This window comes from Gallus gallus, chromosome 13, assembly GCF_016699485.2.
Source record: "Gallus gallus isolate bGalGal1 chromosome 13, bGalGal1.mat.broiler.GRCg7b, whole genome shotgun sequence".
Lineage (NCBI taxonomy): Eukaryota > Metazoa > Chordata > Aves > Galliformes > Phasianidae > Gallus > Gallus gallus.
Window position 1 is genome coordinate 8,818,901 of NC_052544.1, and position 19,984 is coordinate 8,838,884.

The window sequence follows — 19,984 nt, forward strand, 5'->3', positions numbered from 1 at the left end:
ATGCCATCTATCATACAGTCAGATTAAATAAACAGGCCGGGAGGAAACCATCAACCAAATATATGCTGATTTCATTTTTCTTAAGGAAGGAACGGAGTTTTCGTTTTTAGTGTTCTGCAATATCCGATCGCAGGAACTACCAAACGGGAGATCGCTGCGCCTTCGGGGGGGAAATCCGTGCTTAAGGGTTCCGCAGACACTGCGGCGCGGTGCAACTGCGGAGCCCCGCAACACAGAGACCCTGAGCAGCCCCAGCGTGGGTGGGGAGGGGGGGGGGGGGAAGAAAGGGTTTGTTTTTTCCGCCCTTGTTTGTGAAACTTTCAAACCAAACCCTGCGAGGGTTGCTCTGCCGTTACCCGACGGCACTCGGAGCATCGAGGAGTCCTGAGAACAACGCAGCCACGCAGCCCTGGGGGGCAGTCCCGATCCCGGCCCGGTCTGGGTGCTCTCGGTTCTGTGTCCGCCCGCAGGGCCCCGCACGCCCGGCGCAGCAGTGGGTTCGGGGACTTCACGCACTCGGAGTCGCTAAAGGGAACCGTAACGGCAAACCCGCAGGCTGGGGATGGGCGGTGCGGAGCGTTCCGGCTGAGGGGTGAGAGGCAAAAAAAAAAAAAAAAAAAAAAAAAAAGTCCCCCTTGAGGGATTTGTTCGGTGCGGCTCCGCGAGGCGGTGGGAGATGGGGCCGCGCAGCGAGCGGAGAGGCCCCGCGGTTGCGGTGAGTTGGGGCGTCCCAGGCGGGCGCTGCCCGGAGCTGCGGGACACGGGGGCAGGTTTGTAGGCTAGGGGCCGTTCGCAGGGTTTGTCCCCGGGCTGCAGCCGGGCCCTGCCGCAAACCTTCCTCCTCCCGTAGATGAAGATGAATGCTCCGAGGCGGGGAAAAGCCGAGCACCTGTCCGCAGCGTGCCGCGAGCTGCTGCCTGTGTGCCGCAGAGATTTTGCGCCTCTGCACTTTCGAGTCCCGCTCGGGGGCACTGAGTTACGGGTTCTTTTGCGGGCGAAGCTGTGGCTTTGGGGCCGGGGTTGCAACAGCGCTCCCGATCTCCGCGCAGCCCTCCTGCTGCCGCCCCGGGAGCGGTTCTTTGTGAAGCAGATCCGGATCTCGCGCTGACAGTCGGAGCGATTAGCGTGCGGGGAGGCCTGAAATATGGCTATTTAATGAGGGAGGGCGGCGGCCGTCCCGCTCCGTGCGGCTGCGCTTCCCGAGGAGGTCCCTGGGATACAGGGCCCGAGGGCGCCGGCGGCTCGGAGGGGTCTTTTCTCGGCTGCAGGAAAAGGGGTGAGGAGCCGGGGAGGACGGAGGCAGCTTCCCAGAGCCTCCCGTTTGCCGGGTCAGCGGGGCACTGCCCGGCGGCCTTTCAGACCTCTCTGCCTTCCTTTCGTTTCTCTGCAAGCTAATCGAGATAGCTTAGGGAAATGCTAAAATAACGAAGTCAGCGCGATCTCCCCCAAAATCCTGCCCGACGGCAGTAGGCCCACCCGCTTTCAGGGCAGCTCCTTCGGGACGGGAGAAATCCGGGTGCACGGGGCTACCGGGAGACAGCGCCTGTCCCGGCTGCAAGACGGAGCTCTCAGGGCGGGGAGAAGGGCACTGCCCACCCGGAGAGCCCGGAGAGGAGCCATCCCGGCCCGCAGCTCATCCCCGTCGGGGCGGCCCCGGGGTCGCGGGCAGGAGAGCGGCCGGCGAACGGCTGCTGATGGAGCACTGAAGGGCTTCCTGCAGCCCGCAGTCCCACGGCCGCTCCCGATCGATGTGGGCCCGGCTGCAGAGGGTGGAAGTGATTAATTGAACGATAAGCCGGAGCTATCATTTGGAATGTCATTAATGCGTCGGGGAGACATTCATTGGAGACAGACAGCGTTATCTCCGCTTTATCTTTAACAATGCATCACTTTTAATACTGCAGTTTAGAAACAAATGGGGGCTTTAGCCTTAGCCCTTCTCCGCGTGTTTATATTTTTGGAAGAATCACAACTAGTGGGAGTCCCGGGCTCGGTCCCCTGATAAATGAACATTAGCACTTTTTAGAACTACTGTATCAACAAAAAGAGCTGCAGGGCCGCAATAATTGGTGAAAAAGCAAACACTGAGCAAAGAGAGGCCAGGTCTGCTCTGTGTCCGGCTGATTGATGAATAAGTCACTGACACGTTGCAACTCACGGACTTTCCGGGTCGGGGCTCAGCACCCACTCCCCCGCCTCCTTCCCCGCTGCTCCCCGGCTCGCTCCGAGCACCAATGCGGGCGGTTCAGCCCGACGTGCCGCGGCTCAATGCCCACTCAGCCCCGATCCGACCCCAGCGCCCACGAAGTCAGGCTGGGGCTGACTTCCACACCGCCCCGTCGCTTCTCTCCAGGACTGCTAAATGAAATTCGTTTCACGTATATATTTAGAGAGTTTTCTCACTGAAAACAAACAGGCAAACAAGCAAACAAAAAAACCTCAAGAAGCTCCGCAGAGCATATCCTCCCTCCCCCCTGAGCTTTCGACACCTCGGACTGTTTAGAGAGAGAGAAAAGGGGCCTTTTGGAAAAGTTTTCCTCTGACTGCCACCCGGGTAAGGTGTCCAGAGCCCCCTCCCGCCCTAATTCCCGGCTATCTCCCAGGACTCTGTTTATACCTCGCCGGTAAACGCTGGGTTTTAAAACCTTGTCACTAATTGAGTGCTAACACTTCAGGTGCTATAGATTTGTTAAGAGCCAGTAGTCCAGAAATAGCCTATTAGGGTTTCCTTGCTCGAGCTGGTGCCAATCTCCCCGTTCCCATAGCGGGACCTCGGCATCCCCGCGGCTGCCCGGGGCTGGGAGAGCTCTGCATTCCCCCCTCCGCGTTCCTGAGAAGGAAAACGCCTTTGGAGCTGTCCAGGCGCTTCTCCCTGCTGCAGCCACAATCCCCTCCTTCTCTTGATCTGGTTCTTTTGGGCCTTTCTTGCTGGAACCGAGCGAGTTCCCAGCGCCCATTTCCTTCGGGGAGAGCATCCTCCCGGCCCCAGCGCCTCACCCCGGGGACTGCGCCGGGAAAAAGAGATTTCTGCCCTTCCGAGCAGGGCAGAGCGCGGCCGGGAAGCACCCGCTTGGGTCTTCTCCCTTATTTCGGGGCGATTTCTGCCAAACCCAGTACAAAACTGCTGCGTGATGTTTCGGTTTTAGAGTCTCCTCTGCTTTTTAGGGAGAAGCGCCCTGGAGACTGCTGGCGGCTGCTCTCCCATCTCGGTCGGTGACTCGGGATGGTGACCGGGACAGTGACTCGGGCAGCAGTTGTGGGCTTTCCCTGTTGCCCTCGCTGGGCTCCGTGCCTGGAATCCGGCAATTAGGCTGGCTGCTGCTCCGCGCCGCTGGAGGTGGGTTTCCTCCCCCTCGGCTGAAGTGCAGGCTGCGAGCCGCTCGGCGAAACGAAATGCTTTTGAATTTTACCTTCCCTGTAGCTTTGTTGCCTGCTCCGGGTTCGCTGGTGGGAGAGCAATATGGGACTTCGCTCCCGTCTCAGAGTCCGAGCATTGCCGCAGCGATCGCTCTTCGGTGCCGCCTCCGGTACGCGCCGTTTACGTGTGCTCGAGTAAAACCTTTTTAGTGGAGTGAGTTAATTACCGAAGTGCTCGTTCGTTAAGTTTCCAAGGGGAACACGACGCGGTAGTGTTCTTTTAGGGACAGAAAAACTAAATGAGGGGACTTTCACGTTTAGTAAATACAACAACGGCTCGACATGGGAATCCTGTAGCCAGGGTGCAGCAGCGGTGTCAGTAGATGGGCAAAATCGTTTTCAAAACGATTATTTTTTTCGCACGCAGCGAGCCGTGGGTTGGTTCGAAGGACAAAGCTGTAACGGCGGCGGCTGCCCAGGCACAGCCCCGACCGCCGGTACCGGGCGGGTAGGAGCCGCCTCGGGGATTTCAGGGCATCCGCAGCTTCCTCCTGCCCGTGCAAATCCGATCCATTATGCGATGTCACTCCGTGGGACTGCTCCGGGGTTCCAGAGCAGCGGGACACCGCTCCCATCCCTCCCCGGGCTGGGGCTGCCCTTGGCCCTGCAGGCCGGGCGTGCGGCTCGTGGTGGGGGCACGTTTAACGTGAGATGGTGTTTGGACATTATTTGTCCTAAAAGGCATTCCCAACTCCCTCCTGCTGTCTCAGCTTCCCGGGGCTCCCAGCAGCCCGCACCCCCAGGAGAACCCCTTCCAGCGCCGAGCCGGGGAGGGGGGAGGATGAAACCGGTCGAGTTACAGAACCCTGACCCCTACCTCCGCTCCAGCGTCTCCCGGCGATGTCCCCTCGGCTCCTGCCAGGGCCCGGCTCGTGACCCACAACCGGAGAGGCATGAAATCGGCTGCCGAGAGGGCAGGGACGGGCGGTCGGGGGCTCCGCTCTCCCTCCGCTTCCCCACTCACCGCAGCGCAGCGGGGCTGCCCGGGGGAGGCACGGGCGGGCCGGGGCTGCCGCTGTCCCACGAAATCCCCCACCCGCCCTCGAGGCTCACGGCCAGCTCGTAATCAATTTAAAAATAATAACGAAAACGAAAGGAAACCCCGCTAACTTGCCACGGTCGGACCCGCTTTCACGTTTTGCTATCCGTCCATCCTGCGTTTTTATTGCTGTTTTCATTTCGGTTTGCGTTTTCTCCTTTTCCCACCGTTGAATTGGGCGAGCGGAGGCTCCGGGCAAACGCGCTCCGTGCGGGAGGGCCGCACCTGCTGAGTGCAGCCCTGCGGGGAACCCCCGGCCCCGGCTACGGCTCCGGACCTCTCGGGGACTCCGCAGCGGAGCGTCCCGGCTCTGCCAGCATCCCCCCCATACCACCACCCCCCCCCCCCCCCCGGGCCCTGCGACTGCTGCTGCATATCCTCCGGCGGGGGGAGAACGGCTGAGAAGTGGCTGGAGAAAAAAAATCGTCGTACTACGGGAGAGGGAAAGTGGGAAATAAACACACGGGAAAGAGTTTCTACCCGCCCGATGAGCGTTCTGTTCACCGTAAATACGGTATATCCATGTGAGAGAAAGAAACGAAAATCTTATGCAAATTCTTTACATTTTTAATTTGATTCTCTCGGGTAACGTTTCCGGGTTTGTCGCATCTCGAAAAGTTTCTTTTTACATTTCAAATGAAAGCCGCATCCGCAGAAACAGACCCGCAGTTTTGATGCGGTCCCCGCGTTCCTTTACCGGCCCGTTTTGGAGCCCCGCTGAGCTCAGCCCTTCCCCGCAGGGACACCGCGACAGAAGGGCGGAGAGGAGCCCGGGGTGGGGGGGAGGGGAGGGTGCTGCTCCAAGCCGGACACCTCCCGTGCTCTGTTGGACAATTAAAGAACGGGGGGAAAAAATAATCAAAAGCCAGTGAAATGTGAATTTATTTTGTGGACAGAGTTGATTTCTTAAAGAAATCGTGGAGTATCGCTTTTGGCTGTCGGTTTTTCTCACCGTTCTGCATGCTTTCCTCACGGCTCTTTGGTTTTGAGGCGGGGGAGGGGGGGGGGATGTGGCCGCGCTGCTTTTGGGAACGGGGATCCGATGGGAAGGGCAAATCCCGGTGGGTGACCCCCTGAGTGCCGATGTAAGCCGGGCCCGCGGCGCCCGCTGCTGTTGTGCCGGGTTAGCACTGTGCTCCGGCCCCGTGCAGCCCCGGGGCAGCACCTGCTGACGGCAGAGGGACGGGGGAGCTCTGCGGGGTGGAAGCTGGGGGGACAGCAGAGGGACCCCCATGCAGGCCGTGTCCTCAGCCCTCTGGGGCAGCGAGCTTGGGAAAAATCCCAGGGCTGGCAATGCAGCCTTTTGGGGCGCCGTTGTGCTGAATGCTAGAGCCGGAGGCAGAAAACATCCCTTCCTCCCTTCCTTTGGTTTCTTTTTTCTTTTTAGTCCCTGACCCATCGCAGTTTTAATACGCAGCCCCGATCAGAGCTCAAGAGGATATTTCCTCCTCCAGCCTTTCTCTGGGCAAGGAGGCACCAGCAGATTTTTTCCATAATGATGAAAACATCTGGCCATCCCCGAGCTGTCAGGCATTGCTGCTTCCCAGATTGCTGCTTCCCAGATGCCGCCTGCCCCAGCACAGCCCCTCTGTGCCCGGGGCACCCGCGTGGGCCCTGCACTCCAACCCCTCACTGCAGCCCAGGGACACCCGACACTGCATGGGGGGACCCAAACCTCTGCAGTTCTCTCCAATGGCTCTTTGGGTTTGGAAATGTGGTTGGAAATGCAGTTCTCCTTCCCCCAACCAAACCGGGGGAAAAAACTCTATCCCTGAGCATTTTCTGAGCATTTTCCCTTTGTGGTGTCCAGAAGTTCTTCCCACTGCTGCTCCCGTGCATGGCAGTAAATCCTAAGAGGAGAAAAAAGGAGATAGTAAGTGCTTAAATATCTGGATTAGGAGGATCATGCATGTGCTGGGGGATCATAACAGACTGGAGGCCCAAATGGTGGATTCTGCTGCACGTTGTAATTTTGGTTGTGGAACCAAACTGGCCCTGGAAAATGAACAAAGGTGCATCCAAGTGGAATGGCTGAAAAAATAAATACTTTCCAAGGCCACAAGAAAACACTCTGAGAGATGCATTTGGCTCCAAGCGGGCAGAGCAGCCTGAGCCCTATCTAGAGTGACTCTTAGAATTTCAGTATTTAAAAAGGAAAGGGGGGATGTCCTATGTTTAAAAATATGACTTTACTTAGTCCCAAAGAAGGATAAACAAAGCAAAGGCAAAACCCTAAATGCCTCTAGAGAAAAAAATGTGTTTAACCGCATTTCTAAACTATCCCTTTCCTTCTCCGTCCCCACGTTCTAAAAAATAGACAAATAACAGCCACACTCAGAACCATTGCGTCCCATTCCAGCCTCTCTATCTTTGCTCTCATTGATGCCAAAGTCCATAAAATAACAATAATATTTACAAAATATGAACCTGATCCAGTAGTTCACATTCAGGCAGATCTTTGCACTTAAGGTGATGGAAGCTGCTGCAGACGGCGGAGCGGAAAATCACCACGTATGTCCATGCTGGGAACTTCAGATTTCGGCATGGATGGGCAAGCTCTGCCGGGCTGAGCCTCAGCTGTGTCAGTGCTGAGTTGTAGGGGTTGAGCAGGAGGCACCGCGGGTGTAGCTCTGTGAAGGAGATCCAATGGAAGCAGTGCAGATCCACTCACTGAGCCCAGTCTTTCCTTTTCTCGTCCCCACATTTATTCTCAAGGACTTGTTAGTATTAGCTGGATTAAGGTTCCAGTGGGGTAACATGTCCTGCAACGCAGGCTTCTGTTCTACAGCCTGATGTGAGTAAGCAACGTTGGCTCTATGTACTAATTTTGTGACAAGCCCCAGAAGCTCTGGACTAAATCTGCATTTTGAAGTTGGCATTTTTTACTTGGCTGGTTGCTGGACTCACTCTGAACCAGTTTTTATACAAATAACACACGAGCAAAAATGAAGGGAAGTGGTTGTTGTGCAAGCTGCAAAGTCAGGCACTCAGCACACGGGATGGGACCCCTTACTGCGTACATCCACAGTCAGGAATGGGGCTTCTGGCTTTATTTTAGCTTTGCTTTTTTCTCTTTTTTCCCCCACGGCCTCCGCCTCTCAAAGTGTGCAGGATGAGCAGCACTGGTGCAGCGAGCTGCCATTCAATATTTAGTTTTATGCTTCCTGTTGAGCATGTGGCCCCAGGCCTTGCTCCACAGTGAGCTGTTAGGCTGTGGAGACAGAGCTTTTAATTGCATCTTCCACTGCAGGGGTGTGTGAGGGATTTGGTACCACGGGTTCCACCTTCCTGTCCCATGTGTGGGAGAGAATTATGGAGGAGCATTAGCCCTGCTGCTCAGAGAGTGCAAGGTGCAGAGTTTGAGGCTAAAAGCACCCATTCATTTGGGGCAGTCCGAGGTAGATGCAGTGTGACTTTGAGCATTTGGGATGCTAAAAGATGTCAGGGTCTTTAAAATACATAAAAGCACAGAAGAACTGCAATTTACCCCCTCTGAGGTTTCCCGGTGCTCAGGCACATGTGGTTTGGGCTCATCTGATAGAAAGTACTCAGCATGTGGAAATAAAGGAAATACAGGACGAGCCCTTTTGGGGCTCTGTCCAGAAGTGGCCACTGGGTTGTCACACTGCCGTCCCTCAGTCTGCTGCCAGGTGCCACCTGGTGGGACCCGCAGCCCTCCTGGGAGCTGCTGTGCTGGGAGGTCTGGGGGCAATGGGCACCCGCACTGTGGGTGCAGTTGGGGAGCAGATGCTGGGCTTCCTTGGGAGTGCACAGCAAGAGAATAACTGGAGTACACAAAATCAGAAGCCCAAAGCAGAGCAGAGTGTAACACAGCACAGCTGGGTTGTGCATTTGCCCAATGCACCGACACTGGTGTTGTTCTAAAGCTAGAAACACTGAGCTCCCTGCTTGCTTTCTGTTTTGTAAAAGTTGCATCTATCCAGTCACACTTCTTTGAGCGAACAGTCCGTCTGGGGAAACATCAGCATCCTGCCCACTGCATTTCCAGGGAACGCTATCTCTGTCTGCTTTGTCTCACTTCTATCTGGCTTTGGACACCCCATCCTCAGCGTGGCTTTCCTTCTATCACTCGTGGTGTGCGTTTTTATGATGGGAAAGGCTATCCTTAGGAGCAGGAGCTGTTACCTCATCAGGAAGATGTTAGGTGGATCCGGCTTTTGATCACTTTGTTAGCTCGGACTTCATTTGACTGCTGTGGCAATTGCATGGCCAATACAGCGACGCGTCCTGTCAAACCCATCCTGCTCTCCTCACTGTCATCGAAACCCTGAGATAAGTGGCAGTGAGATGTCTGTCTGGGGGTGGAACCGGCAATTTCTGGTCTAATCCATGCTGGGCTACAGCATAAGTTTCTACCGAGGATCTCAGAGCAGTGTGGTTTATACAGCGCGTGCTGGTGGGTAAATTTAGAGTTGACAACTCCCTTCCACAATTGCAGAACTCAAGGACAGTCCTATCAGGTGGCAACTGGCTGGGGGAGTATTTATAATCCATTTGCTGACTGGAATTAATACAAACCTGTCATCCCTTCTTCCACTTGGGAAACCACATAACCAAAGTGCCAATGGCTGTTGGTGATCTTTTTGGCAAGAGCTGAACGTGTTCCCGACTGCCAAATGGATTGCAGCTTCCACAGAAAGTTGTCACCATGATGAAGTCCTGCCTGGATCCTCTTTCCTCAGAGCTCTGCCGACCTGGGGAAAAGGGAGATTTGACATGGTGGCAGTTTGCAGCCTGGCCAGGCTGAGGCATGGAAGGAGGGCCAAGGAGCTGACAGCTGTCTGCAGGGCGAGCACAGAACTTCTTTCCTCCCCTAATGCCAAGCAGCATCTCATGCTCGTGCCTGATTTCAGCAGGTAGTGCTGTCTGTTCTCTGTGTTTGCATGCCCACATGCTCAAATCTAGGATGCATCTAGATTTGACTGCGCCTATTTAACCGAGAGCAAGGCCTGCTGCAGCTCATGCAGTGGCACTCAGCAGTGCCAGGATGGCTGCTTGCCGCCTGACTCAGCTTTTCATAGAACCATAGGACCATTAAGGTTAGAAAAGACTTGTAAGATCATCAGGTCCAGCACCAACCCATCCCACCATGCCCACTAACAACATCCTCTCAGTGCCACATCTCCACAGTTCTTGAGCATCTCCAGGGATGATGACTGCACCGCCTCCCTGGGCAGCTGTGCCAGTGTCCGACCACCTCTTTCTGAGAAGAATTTTTTTCCCAAATTTTTTCTTAATTTTCCCATCTCTGCAGAAGTGCTGCAGGCTGTGTGACATGCAGCACCCGCAGACACCCTGCCCTATGCCTCCTGGTTATGTGCCAAGGACTCTGCTGCAGCTTGGCAGCTGGATAAGCTAACTGCTAACTGTGCTAGTCTTCTTCCCTTAAACAAATGAAACTGATTTATGCTTGGGCTTGATTATCTTAGCAGTCTACTCCAAACTTAACAATTCTGTGATTCTACGAAAGCAAAACGGCACAGCTAGCTAACCTCTCCAGGAGCTCCAAATCCATCCCTTCTTTGCTGTCCTCCTCCATCTTCTTTACTTCCTTCTTTGTCAGCTTGAGGCAACTCTCTCAGTCAGTCCTTCCCTACCAGTTTTACATGAAACAACGTGTACCCAACGTGCACCCACAGCACAGAGCTCTGTGGGCTGTGAACAGCCAAATTCCCACAGGCTCCCATTCAACAGCTGATGCTGGGATGGATGGAGCTATTGTTTTTCGGGGAGAAAGGAGAGGTGTAACTCAAACTTTCCTGACATGTAACATCCCTTGGCTCAGCAGCTGTGTAACCCAGTATTGGCATTGGTGATCCACCTCCCTCAGCACACGCTCTGCTCTTTGCTTGGCCTCCGCAGATGTGTGCAGTGGGTGATGGCAGAAGGGGAAGAGCCACTGCTGGGTATCAGGATACCTCAAAGCCCCAGTGCCAAATACTTGGCAACCTTTATTTCTTCTTCTTTTTTCCTTCAGACTTTCTGGCAGGCGTTTCCTTTAGATTTCAGGCTGGCTTATAAAATGGGCATTTTCTAAAAGAAAAAATGAAGCAAAACTTAGGTGGAAATTATGGACCTCTTTCTGCACTGCTGGAAAAGAAGCAATGTGAGCGGATGGGTTTTTAATCTTTTCTCAGGCCTTCTGTTTTAGGAGATCTAATAAGTGGAAATAAAAGCTGGGCTCACTACAGCTGAAAGGAATTTTAAACAAGTAACCATTTTCTGCAGGATTTTAATGCTTGTTTTTGCCCTTCACTCTATTCCAAAGGCTCATAGACTCCCTCTGTGCCTCCCACCACTCACACAATAGCCTCTTTCCCTGGAAGTACTGCTTAGCCACATTTTATCTCCAAGCAAGAGAAGTCAATATATTTGTAACCCATTTATAATGTATTCCAAGATCCGCCTCCCAGATTTGAGACCCGGAGAGATGAGGCCATGAAGGAAAAGGCCGATTTGCTGAGTTTCCTGAGTGATCCGAGGAGGATTTTGCATCCCATGGTTTCAGATGAAAGTTCCTGGAAGTTTTAAGTGGAACTTCAGACAGGTGTGATGGGATGAGCTTAGGGCAAAGCAGGAACGAATTGACAGTGGTTAAAGACAGAATTTTCCCCCCAGCCCGAGGCTGCATGGAAAGGGACTCAAACCTTTCTCATCTGACATACTGCATCCACACAGAGCGGTACCGTGACCCACAACTTGCTTCACACCACATCTTTTCAGTATCTGAATTTAGCTTCAAGCCCACATATTTTTCAGAAGAGAATATCCTAAATCCCTAAATCACACGAACTGCTGGAAATTGGCACAAGTTTGTCCCCAAACAGAAACCAGAGAAAAGGCTCCATTCCAGAGAATCTGTTGGCAGATGGTAATTCTGAGCAGAAGGAAAAGAAGAAAATGTGTTAAATACTTCTCTGCTTCCAAGAGTGGTTTTATCAATGCAGCTTAGTGCTCAGTAGCACTGTTGGTTGTTCTTTCCTAAGCAGTGTTAAGAGGCGGATGTCTATCTTTTATCAATGTATTCACTGAAATGAATGCAGAAAACACATCTAATGCTCCAGACTCTTACATTTTTCTATATCATGTCTCCTTGCCTCCCCTATGAGTGCACTGAGCACACTGCTGTGCTGTCCCACTCGCTGCTGACCATCCACGGTGCTGTTATCCATTTGCTTTCCTTCGGGCACTTAATTCTTCCAGTATTTTTCCTGGAATCAAAGCAAAGCAGCTAGGCCTAGAATTGCCTGGTTCCTCCCATCCCCTGCTTTGACAGGAGATGCTGCCTTCGCCCTTTGCCCGTCCGCTGGTATCTCACCTGTCCCTCACAAGTTTGCTAATGGCCAAGATAACCGCGCTCCGAGTATCCCAGGATAGAATTCCTTGGGGACAGCTGAGCAGGAAACATCACTCTTATCTACCCAGTTCCCAGCTTATTCTGTCCCCACTTAGAATTAAGCTCCTGCTGCTGTCACTGCTATGCGCTCACCGCCGGCGCTTTTGCTGAGAAGAGCAGAAATAGGCAGCGAGCTCTCGGGCATCACCCACGACAGCTGCTCGGCTGCGGAGCATCCCTGTCCGCGCAGCCCGGGGCTGAGGTGAGCCCTCAGCGGAGCCCGGCGGAGGAGTGGGGGGGGGGGGGGGGGGGGGGGGGGGGGGGGGGGGGGGGTCCGCTCGGGGAAACGCGGGGTGCGGCCGCCGCCAAGCGGGGTGCGGGGGTAGTGCGGGCTGCGCTCCGCCTGCCCGTGCTTCAGACCTCCGACACGTTCCTTAGTGGCAACCAGGATTCACGTCCCGCCGTGGTGATCGGCCCCCGCCATGGGCCGCTCTGCGGTTCTCTCGCCGAATAGCAAACAAATCCTGTGTGCGGTGATAGCCGGTTTTGATCTGTTGGGATTGTTGTTATTATTTGTATGCCACCTCCTGCCGATTTGATGACACAAACGGTCTGAGCGTTGCTTTCCAGCAAACAGCCTTCTTAGCGTTTAATTTCTTTTACTAAAAGGGCTCTGGAAAGAATCGCTTAAAACTTTATTCAAGTTAACATCACGTTGCAATGTTTCTGAGCCCACCAGCCATGTCTTTGCTGTTCTGGATGAACACTCTTCCTTTTGCAGACCCGCCCCTTCTCTGCTGTTATCTGCAAAACCCAGATACTGGCATCCGAAAGCTGAGCTGTTCTCTAAGAAAAGTGATGAGTCCCAATTAAGAGTGTCATCAAACAAACCGAGAACCTGAGTGAACACCTCCACGCACTCAGGGCCCCCTTCTGTTCTGGCCACATCTGATATCACCTATGCAGAGGGATGCAGGAGCATAAAGGGCTGTCTTGCGGCTGCTGCTGTGGTTTCAGTCGCGTCCTTCACTGCCCCCAGTGCTCTAAAACTGGGAGGGAGTGTGCAAGATCCGGCACTGGGGAACAACACATCTGCAGTTGTGGGGACACCACCGCAGGAAAAATAGGGGTAGGTCTCCTCCCAGCTGCCTTCTGGGGCCACGCAGCCGCCTTTGCGCAGCCGATTGCCGCTGCTTTCCTTCCCCTCACGGGTGAGCGGGCGGTCAGAGAAGGGCTGCAGGGAGGAACGAAATCGCGTACACGGAGTCCTGCAAACCGCTGAGCCGAAGCCCGGTGCTGATGCTGGGTTTCGTAGGCGTACTGAGGGCCGTAACTCCGGCCGCGCTCCCAGCCCGCCGCTCACCGCCCCGCTCGTTCCGCCTCTGCCCTCCCCGTGCCGAGGTGCGGTGCCCGCTCCCGCTGCAAGGTGGTGCTGCGGAACAGCGCAACGCGGCGCTGCGCGGCCGCTCGGGAGACGGGGGAGGGAGGGGGGTCCTGCCAGGAGAGCGGGTTCCTTCCTACCCGCGGTTCCCCTTCTCTAGCCCAAGGCCTTGCGCTTCTGGGGGGCAGACGGACCGTTGCCGGTGGCTTAAGCCGATGGGACGAGCTCCTCCTCTTGGGGAGATGGAGGTGTGCGTCGCGCGGTGCCGGTTTTGCTCCAGGAGTGGTGACCATCTGCAACCACAGCGAAATCCTTTGGGCGTCTTAAACTGGTGCGCTGTGGTTGACCAGAGGATGTAGGTCGGAGCCTTAAGTGCAGCCCTCACACTGCAGTTGTTGGTTTTGCCGTACCTGCACGCGTTCACTTGCACTGTTATACAGCGTTTATTGGGATCTCAGTAGGAGACTTTACTGTGTAAAATATCTTAAAATTCATCAGGAGAGACGCGGAAATTCAGAGGGCACCATTATCTAAATGAGGCTCGTGTAGATCAAATACATATGGAAAACAAAGGAAGTGCATAAAAGCCCATTCTGCATGTAAAAGTGATGTATTTGAGGCTGTTTTTAAGTAACAAGGTAAATTAAGCTAAATTAGGTTTTTTGCTGAACAGAGTACGAGCAGAACACATTCTGAAATACTTCTTCATGGCCAGCAGAGGAAAATTAATCTCTCCCACTTCTCAAGCCATTAATTACAACCTGAATGGTAAAGTACTTCAATTGAACTAATTGAATAAATCAGAATGAGTGATGCTGATGGTTCTTTTCCTTACTTGCAGTAAAAGTGCCATTGTATTCGTTGAGCTTTTTGGCAGGTTCTGCTTGCAGCTTCCACCTTCTCAGCACTGTGACTTTTCATCACTTACAATTTGTGCATTTTTTTTCTATAAAGCACAAAGAATTCCAAGAGATGATGGTATGGGGCTGATCCTACCTCTAATGCCATTTGAAATGCGTGTAGGTCAGATGTACTAAGTTAGTGTTAATTGACATGGGTATCCACCAGCTGTCTATATATACCCCAGCAGGTTTGCTTTTACGCTGACATGGGCTTTATTAATGGCATTGGCCTTGACTGAGCATAATGTCTTCTTTTCCATTCTCATCCTCCTGACATTTGTTCCTAAAGCACATGGCCCTGAGGGTTGCTGTGAGAGCTCTGGACCTTTATCCTCAATCCACTTCTAAATGCTGGCTGGAGTTTCCCCGGCATGAAGGGGACACAGCGCTGACCTTGGGGACTTGGGCACTGCTCTGAGCCTGCCATCCATTTGCAAACCTGGGTGTCCTGCTTGGCCTCCAGGAGCTGCTCCAGAAGACCACTGGAGAGGCCTGGTGTTCCAGCCCTATGTGGTTGTCACAAGTAACCCAGCTCCTGACAGCTCTACATTGGTCACGAACACCTTCCATCTCTCCCTAGACGCTGCTGTCACTGTGAGAACTGGAGCAACTCACTTCTCCCTGCTCCCTCCATCCTTTGCTGTGGCTGTTTTGAGAGTCACCTCCGGTCCATGGACTCTCCTGTACCATGTACTTAGCTGGATCTGAGGAGTCATAGCATCATGCAGCACAGACCCATTGCAGAAGCAGCAGGTCCAGCAGGTCCGACCTGATGCTCACATGCACCGCAAGCTCCGACTGTGTGCAGAGCTCGGGACTCATGCTGGAAATGGAGTGGATTGCTGTGAGAGGTGAGGGTGCAGGAATAGAAGGGGACATAGTGGTAATGGATGTGAAGTTATCGGTGCTTTGGCTTTTCCCTCCCTCCCTGGTCCTTCATACCCCTCTGCTCTGGGGCAGGTTTGCAGGCATGGGGCAGCTTCCTTCTGTGCTACACGGTGTGTGCAGGAGTAGCGTCATTAGCAGCTCATTAGTAGCACTCTCTCCTTTTTCTATTGCATTTTTTATGCATCTTCACCCATCCATATGCGGTGAGCGTCAGGCAGAGTCTGCAGCAGAGTGGAGGTGATGTCTCTGAGTAATTTCTGTGCTCAGCAGTCTGCTCAGCGGTGAGCAGAGGCAAGATTATGCCCTGATTTCTGCCATCAGCTCCATCCCCTTGAAACTCCTTCAAGAGGAAACTGCGGTGCAGCTCGGGGTTCCCATTCGCCTCTGGCTTCTTTCCATATCATCACTGTTCCATCCCTTTCAATCTATCTATTTATTTATTTATTTATGGCTATTTTTATTCTTTCTTCTTTTTCGTCTCGTGTTTCCCCCTGTTACTTCCACAGTACTCTCCTCTCCTTTCTCCTTTCTCTCTCTCTCTCTCTCTCCTCGCTGCTGGATATTATGAGCAGTGACAGCAGCCGCTGGGAGCTGGAATCCAAGCAGATAACAGCACAGCCATGAGAATCCGTCTGCTCAGCTACAATTAGCCCTGCTGATATCTTTCACCTGGACAGAGCTGCCTTATCATCACTACTTCTTGGAAAATGAAGGGTCACAGATACTGATCGCAGATAGCACGACTCTGGCATTTCCCTCTGGTTTTCATGTTGCTGGAATCCCTTTTTGTCTCCCTTCTCCCTGTGATTAGTTTTGCATCTCTCTTGTTCAGCTGTGCTGCTGTCAGATGGAAAGCAGGCACCGCCGCTTTCCAAAGGGTACATGGCTGAAACAGAAACCCGGGGTGCATTTACCTGATGTGAGCAACAGCACACATCCGTGGATCCCGTGTGTTTCTGAAGTTCAAAGCCAGAAATAAAATAACGCTTCAGTGCCCTGGGGCCTCTGTATGGTGAGCTGCTGCCCTGTCTTTGGAAACTCCGGATCCGGCTGTGCTGGTGGAGTTGCTGGGCCGATCCCCTGCCCCGCTCCTGCTGCCTGCATGGCTCCTGACCAGCACTAAAGGTATTGGCAAATGTTTCCACTGCATTTTTTTTTCTACCATGAATGAGTTTTAGCAATTGTTTTCTTGAGTCTGGAGGCGGTGTGGTTGTCTTTTGTGGCCTTTGTTTTGGTGGCAGGTCCATCCCCCTGATAAAAAGGCAATTCCTTGCTTTGCATTTGCTCTTTGTTCTGATGTCTTTCTTTCTATTGGCCTTATTGACCTACAGCTCTGTAGCAGGAATCATTGAATCGTAGACTCGCTTGAGTTGGAAGGGACCCTTAAAGGCCACATAATCCAACTCCCTGCAATGAACAGGGACACCCACAGCTCCATCAGTGCTCAGAGCTGCAGGGATGGGGCACCACCACTTCTCTGGGCAACCTGTGCCAGTGCCTCACTGCCATTATTGCAAAGAACTTCTTCCTTATATCCAATCGAAATCTGTTCAGCCTGGAGAAGAAAAGGCTCTGGGGACACCTGAGAGCGGCCTGTCAGTATCTAAGGGGGGCTGTAAGAAAGACTCTTTAGGAGGGTCTGTTGTGATAGAACAAGGGGAAACGCTTTCAAACTGAAAGGAATTTTCCCCCGATTTGTTTGGGCTCCAAATCCTTTTTTGCTGTATCCATATGAACCCCAGTGGTGCTGCAGCCTCAGCTGGGGCTGCTGTGCTGTGACTGCCAGGAGCAGTGTTCCGGCGAGCTGCATGCTCTGTGAGCAGGTGACACTGCTGCCACAGCTCCTGCGGGCTCAGCAGCACACAGCCAGCTCAGATGCACTGCGTGACCGTGTCTGTGTTTTGGTCGGCCGGAGCACAGTGTGTGGAGCCAACTTTGTGCTGCTGCAGTGACTTTGGTTTGTTGTGAGACAGCGATCGAAGGATCTCTGCCAATGTGAGATAACACAGAGGGACACCAGCACGAGTCGTGCCGTGCAGTCCCATGGAGGTCCCTAACAACAGACCTGCAGTGTTTCTGCTGGAGAAGCACAGAGGGACGGAGCAGCTGCTGCATTCCAGCAGTGCCTTGCATGCAGAGCCGTGCCTCTTCCCTTGCTGGGCACACATGGTGCCTGCTGCAGATGAGCCGCCCCATGGGACAGTCCCTTCCTGCTGGTGTTCCTCCAAAGCAAACCTTCCCTTGGTTTATAATAGCTCGATGAGTTTTATGGCTCCTGAAGAATCAGTTCAGTCCTTGTCTCGTCCTCGGGAGAACTGCACGGATCTGAAAATACTCACAACTTTCTTTCAAAGACAAGGCTGGGTGTTGCTCTGGAGCTTCTTTATCCTATGGGGCTTTGACTTTCCATTACAACCTCTGCTCTTTCTGTCCTGCCTAAGCCTTGCGCCGGTAGAAAATGTGATCCTCCCATTACCTGCCCACCCACCCTTAGTCCAGACAGAAGAAAACATAGGTGAATCGCCAGAGGAATGTGAATCCAATAAATTGCAACACTTTGTGTGTTTATCTGACCTTCAATGTTTACAAATTTGGCTGGCAGTCTCATGAAAGAGGATCTGACCAACTTATTGGTCAATTGGACCTTAATGCTCTTCTTGTTTCTGGTCAGTCTGGCAATACTGTAAGAACAGTTTGTTCTAAGCAGGCTCCTGAATGAGTTTGTGTGCTGAGATGGCATCATCACATATTCTCAGTGCTGTCTCCTGGTCTTTTTTTACTCCACCCTTCCAAGTTTTTTTCTAAGTCATTGCTGAGAATAATTGCTGTATTCACTCAAATGAGCAGTGGCATCCTGCTGCTGTCCTCCGGGGGGGTGGTGGTGGTGCAAATTGCTCCTGGCCATTTCTCGGGCTGCAGCAAAGCTGTGCTGCTTTCCTGCATGTGATCAGTGGAAAGGAAGGGAGAGAGCACCCCGTCTGTGTAGGACGGCCAGAACTGAAGCAGTACGGTGTATAAAGTCACAGAGCCTTGCAAACTTTAGTTCGGGTTTTAAAAAGCAACACTGAAGCCTTATCTCTGTAATATTTGAAGTGTCTCATGCAGTCCTGGCAGTTGTTGGGTGATGCTGTGGATGGATTGCCTGCTCTTCCACAAATTGTGCTCAGAGAGAGCTGCAAAAAGAAAAAAAAAAAAAAAAAAAACCCGCAGATTCAGGCATTTCTGCATGTGGGATGTTTGAGAACAGATTATTTTCAGCCTCATCTATTTTCTGATTTTGTCAGGATCCTTCCTGATAAGGCTGTGCAGTCAGAAAGCTTCAGTGATTCCCAGCTCCAGCTTCTAACGTCCTGCTGCTATCAGTAGGATGTGTCACCAGAGGCTTTGGTGAAACCAAGATTGTGCTGTTAATTATCATCCAGATCTCATTCCCCTCTCCTGCATTGCCAGCTGTGGCTTTCACTGGTCCATGTAATGCAGCCAGCCACAAAATGCATCTCTCCTTCTCCAGGAATCTGCACAGTCAGCAGGCGGCCGCCCTTCCTTGCTGCAGAACAGCTCAGCTTTTGGGCATCCCCACCGGGACACCCCATCTGCTTTCCCTCCCCCTTCTTGCAGCCCAGCGTGCATTTCATCCCCTTTGCAGCCTTGTTGCCTTCCTGGCAGCACAGCCTGCAGTGGGGCTCCCCACGGCCACGGCTGTGGGCTGCAAACCCTGGCAAAGGTGCACGAGCAGATGTGATCCTGGCTGATCCTGCTGCAAATTGAGACTTCATTTTCCCCTTTGACTGTATGATATGGTATTTAGCTTTAAATAATAAAAACATTTTAAAGAATGCTTCAAATACATGCACCATGCCTTTCTGCAGATAGATTTCATAGTGACTCGGTTTCATGTCAGTTTAACAAAATGCTGAATGTGCATAATTCCCCTTCATTTTGTCTTAAAATAAGACATCTAAATCAGTCTCTCTGTGGGCCTTTCCCAGTCTCTCCTGGCTGTCAGCTTTCACTGAGCTTCCCCACACCTCCCACCACATTTTTCTCCAGGGTAGGAAGAGACTCTGCAGTGTAAGTGGGATTATGCCTGGGTGACAAATGCAGCCCAGTGTGACTGCAGGGTAGAGAAACGCAGATACAAAGTGAGGAAAACCTGAGAAATGGCAGTGGGCTTTATAGAGGGGATTACGTGCTGTAATGCCTCAGATAGCAGCGGGTGGATGCTGGTCCGTGTTACAGCACAGCCTGCGGTTAACCCTGCCATTGGTGTGACACTGCTGCTCCTAATGGCAGTGGGAAGCTGCTGCTGGCTGTGCCATGGGGGCATTTTGTTCTTGTGCTGCATGAGCCCCGGGGCTCCATTTCAGCCCCACCGTGGTGCCCATCGCTCTGCACTGCCACTGGAGGCACAGAGATCAGACCAGTGGCACTGCCCCGGGAGCTGCTGTCCTTCAGGGGAGGAATACCCCCCAGAAAACCCTAAATCCCCATCTACGTGGAGCATTTCCCAGCAGCCTCTCCAAAGACGACGACTTCTTATTTTAAAAGAATTTCTAAATAAACTCCAAGCCACATTTTATAAGAGAGGATGGTATTTGCAGAAAAGGTCAAGGCTATAACAGTCGGCATCCTTGGAGATAGGAATTCTCAGCCCCTGCAGCTTCCCATAATTTGTCATGGCTTTAAACCCTCAAGTCCCTGTTTTACATTCCCGATCAAGACAGCCATGAGGTTTTGATTTCCAAATGAAATGCTCCACTGGTTTTTCCCTAAAGAAACGTACAGAAAGAAAAGCAGTTGGGATTTTGCTGATGATACGGTTGCGCTCAGCCCCAAACCCTGAGCCAGGACCCACTCGTTAGCGCTGCAACCATAGCAGTGGGTTTGGGTTGGTTGCAGTGTGGGTGACCCTCATAGGTCTGTGCCCAGAGGCTCTCATCTCTGCGTGGCTCAGCACGAAGTGCCAACAGCAGGTGTGAGAGAAGCCTTCCTCCGGGGGG

At 52.9% G+C, this 19,984-nt stretch overlaps 1 long non-coding RNA gene across 1 annotated transcript; it reads left to right on the forward strand.

Annotated features, from left to right (window-relative positions):
* Positions 1-668: 668 nt before the first annotated feature.
* LOC124417188 lies at positions 669-18,779 on the forward strand. Its single transcript, XR_006931443.1, has 3 exons — positions 669-715; positions 14,677-14,947; positions 18,496-18,779. It is a non-coding gene; the product is annotated as an uncharacterized LOC124417188 (long non-coding RNA).
* Positions 18,780-19,984: the final 1,205 nt, after the last annotated feature.